Source organism: Solanum stenotomum, chromosome 9 (genome assembly GCF_019186545.1).
Source record: "Solanum stenotomum isolate F172 chromosome 9, ASM1918654v1, whole genome shotgun sequence".
Taxonomy (NCBI): domain Eukaryota; kingdom Viridiplantae; phylum Streptophyta; class Magnoliopsida; order Solanales; family Solanaceae; genus Solanum; species Solanum stenotomum.
Genome location: NC_064290.1, coordinates 344,568 through 354,472, shown reverse-complemented (window position 1 = coordinate 354,472; position 9,905 = coordinate 344,568). Strand labels below are relative to the sequence as shown.

The 9,905-nt window shown below is 34.2% G+C and overlaps 2 protein-coding genes and 1 pseudogene across 2 annotated transcripts in view; 1 reads left to right on the top strand and 2 right to left on the bottom strand.

Annotated features, from left to right (window-relative positions):
* LOC125875615 (ABC transporter G family member 9-like) overlaps positions 1 to 9,905 on the top strand; it is a 188,696-nt gene that overhangs the window by 146,232 nt on the left and 32,559 nt on the right. The gene's annotated exons all lie outside the window — the stretch shown is intronic.
* Positions 1 to 9,905, bottom strand: part of LOC125875616 (beta-glucosidase 18-like) — a 52,564-nt gene that overhangs the window by 17,738 nt on the left and 24,921 nt on the right. The gene's annotated exons all lie outside the window — the stretch shown is intronic.
* Positions 1,639 to 2,567, bottom strand: LOC125875525 (uncharacterized; annotated as a pseudogene).

The window sequence follows — 9,905 nt, the reverse complement described above, 5'->3', positions numbered from 1 at the left end:
AAGAAATACATAGCTAGGGTTCTGAAATTCATGCAATAAACTGAGCAATAACATGATAATCTGATTTGGAACATTTAAATAACTAACTCATGATGATATGTTCAAATTCTAGAAACCCTAGGTCTGTTCATAATCATGGAATCAAGAATCTGACTGAATTCTAGGGACCTAATGGGCGAAAGGAACCCACTAGTGAAATCCCACATACCTGGTGATGAATTCCACGGAGAAATCTTTCGATTTCGGGGCTGGAACTGAAAGGGTTCTTGACTTCTTTTCTCCTTTTAGTGTTCTAATTCTTCTAAGTTTGATTAATGATTTGACTTAGGTAAGTTCTAGTTATGTTTCTAAGCTTAAACTAATTAAAACCTTATGATTTAGGGTCTAAACGACGTATCTTAGGGGTTAAACGAAATAGGAAAAGACCAAAAGACCCCTGGATTAACTGCTGTCGGAGTGATCTACGGATTGGACCTACGGGCCGTAGGTCAATCTACGGTCCGTAGATAGCGTCCATAAGTCAAGCCTGTTCGACAGGCCTTCACTAAAATAGGCATAACTTTTTTACTCGAAGGTCGGAATTCAGCAAACTCGGTGGCGTTGAAAAGATAATTCAATTATCTATCTAACCATAGGTCATTGGACACATAATTCATTTTGTGCTAAGAGTTATGACCATCTGAAGTTGACCCATCAGAATTTTCAGCTAACTGGCTGTTGACCTTCGATCTACGGTCAGACCTACGGACCATGGATCGAATGACGGTCCGTGCTGGTCAACCATAGTTCGGGACTGAAGCTGGGCTTTTGGGGCATCGATCCACGGACACGAACTACGATCCGTGACTTGACTTACGGACCGTAAGTCCGGCCGTGGGTCAACACTTAGCCAAATTTTCTGACTAAGTTTTGGGGAAGTATTCTGTCACGAACCACGGACCGTGAGTCCATCTACGGTCCATGGATGGTGTCCGTGAGTGCCACCTGTAACACCAGAAATCTGAAATCTCTATTTTCGGATACGGGGTGTTACAAAATGCCGGCTCAAGCTAGGAGGGTGATATGGCGTTTGTTGAAAAGAGTCAAAACATTTAAATTGGAGAGGAATCGATCAAGAAAAGTATGGATGATATGCATTGTCGTAGGGGTGATATTGGCTAATGATCTTAGTTGGTTAATTTGTCTTCTACTAGATTTCTTCATAAAAGTATGTATGGTAGATTGTAGTGTTCTCTATGAGGGCAATTTTGATCGGCTTTTCTATTGTAAATGCCTTTAATTGTGTTCTTATTGTAATGATTTTGATTGAACGAATGAAGACAAGCTGTGTGTTAGTCTCATTTGTTTCTAATGTTTTCAAATGACTTGAAGTAAAACACAATTATTCTCAAACATTTTCACTATCAATTGGACTAATGAGTTCTGGAACAACATAAATCAACACAGTAAAAACTTATCATTCATACCATTAATTTGCTCTAGTGAGCTCCAATCAAACATACCAATCCATGACAACTAATTAAAAGCAGTACCACAAATAAGTTAATGTACTTAAAAGACACCAAAAGACATTTCATAGCAGTCAATACATGTTTTTGCTGCTAATTACACATCCAAAAAGTGACTTTTCTGTTGAAATTAGGCATTCTTTGGTGCACTAGATGTTCCACGTTTGTTTTTTCTTGATTGACTGATACGTTGCAATTGTGAAACTGTGACAGCATCTCCATCATTCCACTTGAGTCCTCGAGGCTTATAACCAATATTAATATTTGTTGGAGTTGCATCCTTATAAACTCCTGGAGTAATAACTCTTTCTCCTGAAGTACCAGGCTACATAGAAATGTCTTAAAATGAGACTTTATATAGTAAAGTAAGAAATGAACAAAATTATGTACACACATACATTAAAGGTTTGATTGCCACTTGCATTTGTATAGATGCCAAATCCTAATGTCTTGGTCCTCTTTTGTCTTCATATTGATATTGAATCTCACATAGCCCTTGGTTGATCAGGTTGCTGACTTAATACACCTTCAGTGCCTCTACTAATGCCTCTGTCAGTGCCTCTCCCAGTGCCTCTGCTTTTAGCAGGTTATTTCTCTCTTCTAACAGCTGAAGAATCAAAACACATAAAACTACCTTGCTGACTGAATACTGGTGGCTGACTTGAGCTTGATAGTCTGCTAAAAAAGTGGTGGATGGCTTAAGCTTGATGGTTGGCTAAACACTGGTGGCTAGCTTGAGCTTGGTTGTCTACTTTGGTAGCCTCCAGGTTGTTCCATCCCAGCCTATTAATTCAGTAATAATAATTGATTACTTTAAATAATTGAAGCTAATTGTAGATGAATTAAAAGAGAATAATAACTTACCATGGTTGGACAAGTTTTTTTGTTGTGGCATATTTGATGACACAATGAGCAACTCATTTTTACTCCTCTTTTGGACAACTTTCCATACTTTTTCCTAGTCTCATTCTTTGCCTTTCTTCTGCACTTTGGTGGCCTACCAGGCATGACTTTTGGTTCAGAAGGTTCAATCACTACACCACTAGTGTGAGGCCACATTTTCATGTTTGGTATTGACTGTAGAAAGTGATTATAAGCCTTCAAGAAAGTCTCTTTCCTATACCAATGCACTACTTCAAGTTCAGGTTCTATGTCTTTGTGCTTATATGCAAGCACAACATGTTGACATGGTATGCCCCTCAATTGTCATGTTCTACATGTACATGTCTTCTTCCTTATATCAACAATATGCCTGTACTGACCATCTAAGATTTCAAACCCAATCTCACCATTGAATCTAACTTCACAAAGTCTAACAAGATCTTTTTTCTCTTCAAGTACTAGTCTAGCCATAGGAGAGATATCTGAGATCCAAGTTTCAGCAAATTGTCTCATTGCAATATTTCTATCCATTATCTTGTGTCTAATCTCCTCTAACATAGTTATAATAACCTTATGTCTAGCAGTTAGTATCCAAGAATTAAAAGTTTCACACATATTGTTTTCAACAATGTCACACTTAGAATGCTCCTTAAAATATGTTTTGCACCAAGTAGTTTATTCATAATGCAACAAGTCCTCACAAATTTTATTACCTAATTTTGTTGAGTTTATCCATCTCTTCTTCAAATTTCACTTCAAAACTTGACTTAGCACATCTCTCCAAAACTGGTTCCTTCTTTCTTTACCACTCCATATTTGATGCCAATTGGACCAGATATGTCTAGCACACCTTCTCTGCTCACTATCCGGTAGCAACTCACATAAAGCTAGTACAAAACCCTATGTAAACAGTTATAGCAGAAAAATTTAAAAGTATTAACAACACAAGAAATTAAAAAATAAGAGATCAAGCTACAATATAAAAACTATCTAACCTTCTGCATATCTGACATAATAGTCAGTCTATGTCCTGTGCCTAAGTTCAGATCTTCTATCAAGTAATTGAGGAAAAAACTCCAACTGTGTTGTCTTTGTGTCAACAACAGCCCATGCAATTGGAAACATCTGTTGATTTCCATTTCTACCAACAGCAACCAACAATTCACCCTTGTAAAAACCTTTAGAAAGCATCCATCAAAATCAATAATTTTTCTGCATCCTTTCAACCAGCCTCTCTTCAATGTATCAAAGCAAATATAGAAGTAAACAAACAAAGTTTTTCCTGGCTGAGACTCTCTATCTGTCATCACCCAACATGAAGTACCAGGATTAGTATGTTTAATCATGCCTGCATAATCACACAATCTTGAAAATTCTGTCTTTCAATCACCTAAGAAGTCCTTGATAACCTTATGTTTTGCCTTATGACAAATAGTTCTTCCAACATATAACCCAAATTTTTTTCTCGCCAATTACTAAATTTCCCGCAATCTTATATATGGTTGACAGGTAATTTCATTATTGAACTTTTCTGCAACAAACTTAGATGTACACAACTTGTTCTTGGTTGATTGAGGACATACATGCACGGGATAATAATTTTTTACAATAAAATCACCAGAATCCTTATTTATACTAGCAAACAACAACCATTTACATTTCGTGTCCTCACACTTAACTCTAACCCTTTTTTTGTCATTAGGCTTCAACTTTAGCCTAATTTTATATTAACAAGAATAGTCCGCAACAACTTTTCAGCACTTCAAATACGATACCAAGCTCAAAAATAGCTAGAACACAATCAGGATCAAATCTTACCTTTTTACTTTTTCTTCTTGCTGGTAAATCAACACCCCTCACAAAATCTGGATCCAATTTATCCCTACTGTCATCACTATCCAATTTTGATCTATCTATATATTGCTCATCACCGCCTAGTCTTCCAGTGTATCTAGCGGCCTTATTCCTTCCTATGTCTTCAAATTCTTTATCAATACCAGTTGTTCCAAGCTTTATTTCCTCAGTTTGAATAGGTTTTTTCTTTTTCACTTTGTTTGTCCTTTCATTTCTAAGAGCCCCAATTCTTCATCAACCTCAGAGTCATCCTCATCAGGAATAACATCCTCTTGAGAGTCAACACTGCTTTCTTGATTTGAACCGGCTCATCCCTCTTCTAGATCTGACATATCCCCTGGCTCAACTTCCACATTAACATTTTCAGATTCAGCCTCATGATTCAACCCTTCACTTGTAGTCACATTTATATCTTGTAAGTCTTCTTCACCAACCACATTGTTATTTTTTTCAACTACAGGCCCACAAAGCAAACCAGTTGTGGTGATCACTTCTACATCATCCACCACATGCTTTACATAAAGGTCTAAAAAGTCACCATCCTTTAGGTCTTTGATAAGATTTAGTAAAGTGAAATCAGTTTCCACCTCAATAAAGTCATTTTTTGTGGGGTCTTTAACACAGAACCCACCAACAATAATCTACCCCAATTGTTTGGTGTAAAAAAGTAATTCAATTATTGAGAAGTGGTCTTTGTCGATATTAACATATTCCACCTCGTTTTCCCCTTTAAAAGTAATTCCATTTTTGTCCTGAATAAACTTACCACCATGATGAAAATGAGTTATAATAATGGTGTCCATAAGATGCCCTGAAACAAGGCGAAAGCCCCAAAAATTTCTGACATGTTATGAACAATAAGAAACAAAAAAACCCTAACTTTTTTCAGATATTAACAACACACCATCACATTAATACTAAAATGCAGTATATATCACGTTACAACAATAAAAATAACATAGAAATTAGGGAATGAACTTACCTCACACCCGTCAACTCGAAAATCGTGATTGAACTCCAAAATCATCTACAATCTTCGATGATTCCTTTAACAAAACACTCGAAATCACTTCAAAATCTAAGAATTTTAGTTGTAAATGTCACTAAAAGAAGAACAATTGTTCGGGTTTTCTCGTCTAGCATCGGGTTAGAATTGTTTTGGGGGGAAATGAAGGGGCTTTAGTTTTTAGGTTTGAGGATTGAATATGTGGCGCTGACGTGTAATTGGGTTGAAGTATGATTTGTTGGAATTTCCACGTGGGGAAGGTTGATCTCACGCGCACATCAGCCAAAAAATATTTGTTGAAGTTTGGTTCCACATCAGCCAACGGTGTTTAAAAGGAACAAATTATGGGTGGTTCAACGATTCAATAGGAAAATAGCATAGTTAAGGTACCTGAGGGGAAAAACCCAACAAGTTTAGGAATTTGTGGCCAAAACAAAATATATCATTTGAGCCAAAACTTTGATATATAAGCTATGGTTCCTCCCTTAGTACTTAGTGAATTTCAATAATCAATTAATTCATCCACAAATAAAATTCCTATTACATTTTGTACGTGTTCCCTAATTTAGCAGTAGATGTGATTCGCGGTATTATTAACTATCTTGTTTCCGAGTATAATATAGAAAGATTTTGGGTCATTAAATAAATTCTTCAATGCATGCAGACAAGCTAGAGTATTAATTTTAATTAAATAAATAAAAATGGCTTGAAGGTTTTTAATTAAAAGGTTCATTATATGCAAGAATATAAAGGAGGAGTTTGCTTTTTTTATCCCGTCTTTTCAATAAATACAAAATAAAAATGTACCACTACCCTATAAAAATACCCATTCCCAATTCTTAACGGAGACCCTCCCCTTTCCTTTTCTTTCCCTGAAAATGAAATATGTCTACTCCCACTCAGGTCCCGAGTAACCCTTTCTCAGTCATTTCTGCTATTGTCACAAGTGGCCCTTCCTCCGTCTAGATTGTTTCTTCTACGAACCCTGCTACAGACTCCATCGTCAACGTCAACCCTTCCTCAGGTTTCTGCTACAGTCACGAGTGACCCTTCCTCCGTCTCGATTGATTCTTCTACGAACCCTACTATAGATTCCGTTGTCAACGTCAACCCTCCGCTCACGAGTGACCCTTTCTTCATCGTCCTCCTTTCTGTTACGGACCCTCCCCCTCCTCCGTCCGTCATCAACATGAACCCTCCTCCCAACAATACCACTTGCTCTGTTTGCAAGTTGGTGTACTGAGGGAACATTGATTGCCAGGGCAACATCGATTGTCGATTTATCCAGAAGGGAGGAACCGATGACAATGTTTACTATACAATAGATTTTCGAAATCTTCTCGACTTGAGGTATGGATGAGATCCGACAAAGCTCAACTATCATCTCCTGTTATTCCTCGTTGCTGCGGCCGCCCAGGCTGAGGACATGGCCCTTGGTATGAAAATATGTGAGGGTATCTATCAATGTCTCAATATTATTACCAACTGTTTTGGATTTTCCTGCTGCTGATCTGATCGAAACGTTTGATGAAGAGGCGGTAGTGTTTTTAATTTGTTTATGTTCCTGTTATACTAAGCTAGCTAGTACTAACTAATTAAAAAAAAAAAGGAAAAAGGACAAATATACTCTTGAACTTTCGTAAATGATATCTAAATATTCCTCGTTATACTTTAAGAGCGTTGATGCCCCTATCTTCTAATTTTTGGAGCGTGTATACCCTTTGGATTAATGGAGGGACACATGTCACGATCTTAACAACCTATCAAAAAATTATTTAAGTTTATTTCCAATTAAATAATTAGACCCGGATAATTCTAACAAAGGTTTTGGAATCGAGTCTTTGTTAATGGAAAAACATCCTATCCCACAAAATTTGAATATGTAATGTACAAACAAATTTAATCAAATCCCAATAAAAATACAAATATTGAATGGAAACCAATAAAAATAATTATTGAGCTAGGAAATGATTGAAATGGTTCTTTTGATACATCTTAAACTGAAAAAGATATCTATATATATTTTTTTTATTTTTTTTCTGAAAAAAAGTATAATAGGTGGCTGCTGCGTTTCGAGCCACTAAAGATTTTCCACTTTTAGTTCTTTAAAGATTTAAGTTAACAATAACATTATTGGTGTAATTTAAATTTAAACTATATAGAAAACTGAGAATTTGTGAAAAATTGTAGTATCAAATACTCCTTAAGTCCTTATAGTAGCATAGGGTAGTTGATAATTTAGGCTAGACAAATGTATATACGATATGTCTCTAATATCACAATTATCACTCTATACGCAACCCTTGTTAGTTAGCGGTTATATCTTGAGGATAGCTTCTTGATACGCTAGTGTTTAATATGACCATCAATTTAGAAAAGATTGTTAATAAGTACAATAACATATCCAAATATAATTATATAAGCAAAAGTTTAAAAAGAGTGAGATATACACAAACCTTATCTCTATTTTGCTGAGTGAAGATATTGAATAAGTAATTATTTATGTATTAATTTCCCAAAACTAAGTATAAAAATATTTTAAAATGCAATTTTCGAATATATATCCCATCTACTGGGGCATAAGTCCCATGAGACTTTTGGCCCCGATTTTTTTTATCACCCCATGGGCGTTAAGAGCTTTAATCACACTAAAATTAATTTCAAGACAAGTCTCTAATAAGATAAGAATTAAATTTACATAAATAATGCAAAATGAACTAATATATTATAAATTTTTCGATTTAAAATTACTTATTTCAAAGAATACATGCCATATTGTTTGGCCTTTGGAGCCCCCACTTAATTCGGACCGTTCACTGCAAGGTTCATTTGGGGGTGCACTCCCAAACAAAGGTCATCATGTTAAATGCCCAAACAAATAGGTACATAGTTATCCACAATGGATCATATCACCTTGGAAATATACATACATGAATTCAAGTAATTCATGTATAAACTCAACAGACAATCCACTTAGTTCAATGGATTTATAATAAATCGGGGATTTACAAATGTGAAAAATAAATTCGTATATTGCACTAATTAATTATACAAACAAAAACATTTCAATAAAGATAAATAATGCTAGTTCCAACGACTAAATAATTAGTTTTGTACCAACACTAATTTATAAATCTATTGGTATTATAATAATATACACAAATTATATGCAATGATATATTTGAATACCAAATATCGTATCATCATTTTTCAAAAAATTGCATAATAAATACGAGTATACATCAGTACCAAAATTAGGGTATAAAAGAATTTGATTTCAATATGATGATACGATATCTACCATACTACGTGGCCTCCGAGTTGGACTCTAGCCTACTTTTACTCGAAAAGACAAACTTAAGGTACTTTAAAGGGATCTCTCAAGGCCCACACTTTGTCAGGCCCAATTTTACCTAAAGCGGCCCATCATTGGCACTTGATCAACCAGATTTCCATATTTTTATGGGAATTTATCTAGAAATGATATAAAATTAGGGGCAAAATTACTCGATTTAGCGGAAATATTTTTTAAAAAGGAAAAGAAATAACAATATTTTTTTCCCATATATATATAAAATTTAGTAAAACATATAATTGACCTATAAAAATACGTAACAATTATATTTGTGTATGTCATGTCGTGTGTATATATATCATTGTATCTCCACTGATACATTATCGTTATTTAGAGCCCACTACAAATATTTTGAGTTGAATAATGTTTTTAAGTTTAATTAACACAAATTGCTAAAGATATAAAACACTCAGTTCAACAATCAAAATAAAAATATTCTACCAAAAAGTACTGTAATTTAATGTCATTTACTGGACTAACTGTTTATGTGATTTGTCATATTATTAAATGAAATTATTTTATTGAGGTCTCACTCTCGTACCCCTGATTTTATATTCATTAATACCTATTCCCTGATGACCTTTTTAAATTAATTTATTTAGTAACTTATCAACTTTTTAGATCATAATTTAATAGCACATTGTTTTGGAGGGTTGTTACCGTTGTATTGTATTGTTAGTTTAAAAATAATATTTGTTTTGATTGTTATCTAAATTTAGTTGTATTGTATTGTTTAAATTGATCGTTAGGTAATGACAAAATGATTGTTGTGATTGTTTCGTTATCTTGGTATTTTCTTTTCATTTTGTCTTTATTTATTATTTAATAATTATATTTTATCATTTACTCAACGTTTTCATAGTAGCTCTACCCATACCCTACAATTTCATGTAGGTTCATTATGAATATGTGACATTATGTAACGACGAAGAACGATAATCTATTCAAACAAACCGAACTTCTTTTTTTCTGTGTTTACTACTATTTGTATTTGTAAATTCATATGAGGAACAGAAAAATGTGAAGAAATCAGAATTTCCAGATGGGTTTTTATTTGGAACTACCACTTCAGCTTATCAAGTATTATCTTCTCTTTCATTTATCACATTTTCACTAAATTTTAACCCACCTTATCATGCCTTTTTAATATTTTTTTCCTCATTTTTGCTCTTCATCATTGAGCTCTTTTTGAAAAAATATTGAGCGTTGTTTTAACTTTCACTTTGTAGTGTCTTACTTTATTTTTTTAAAAAAAATCTTTCAAATTAATACCCCAAAAAAGCACAAGTTTTTTTTTTTT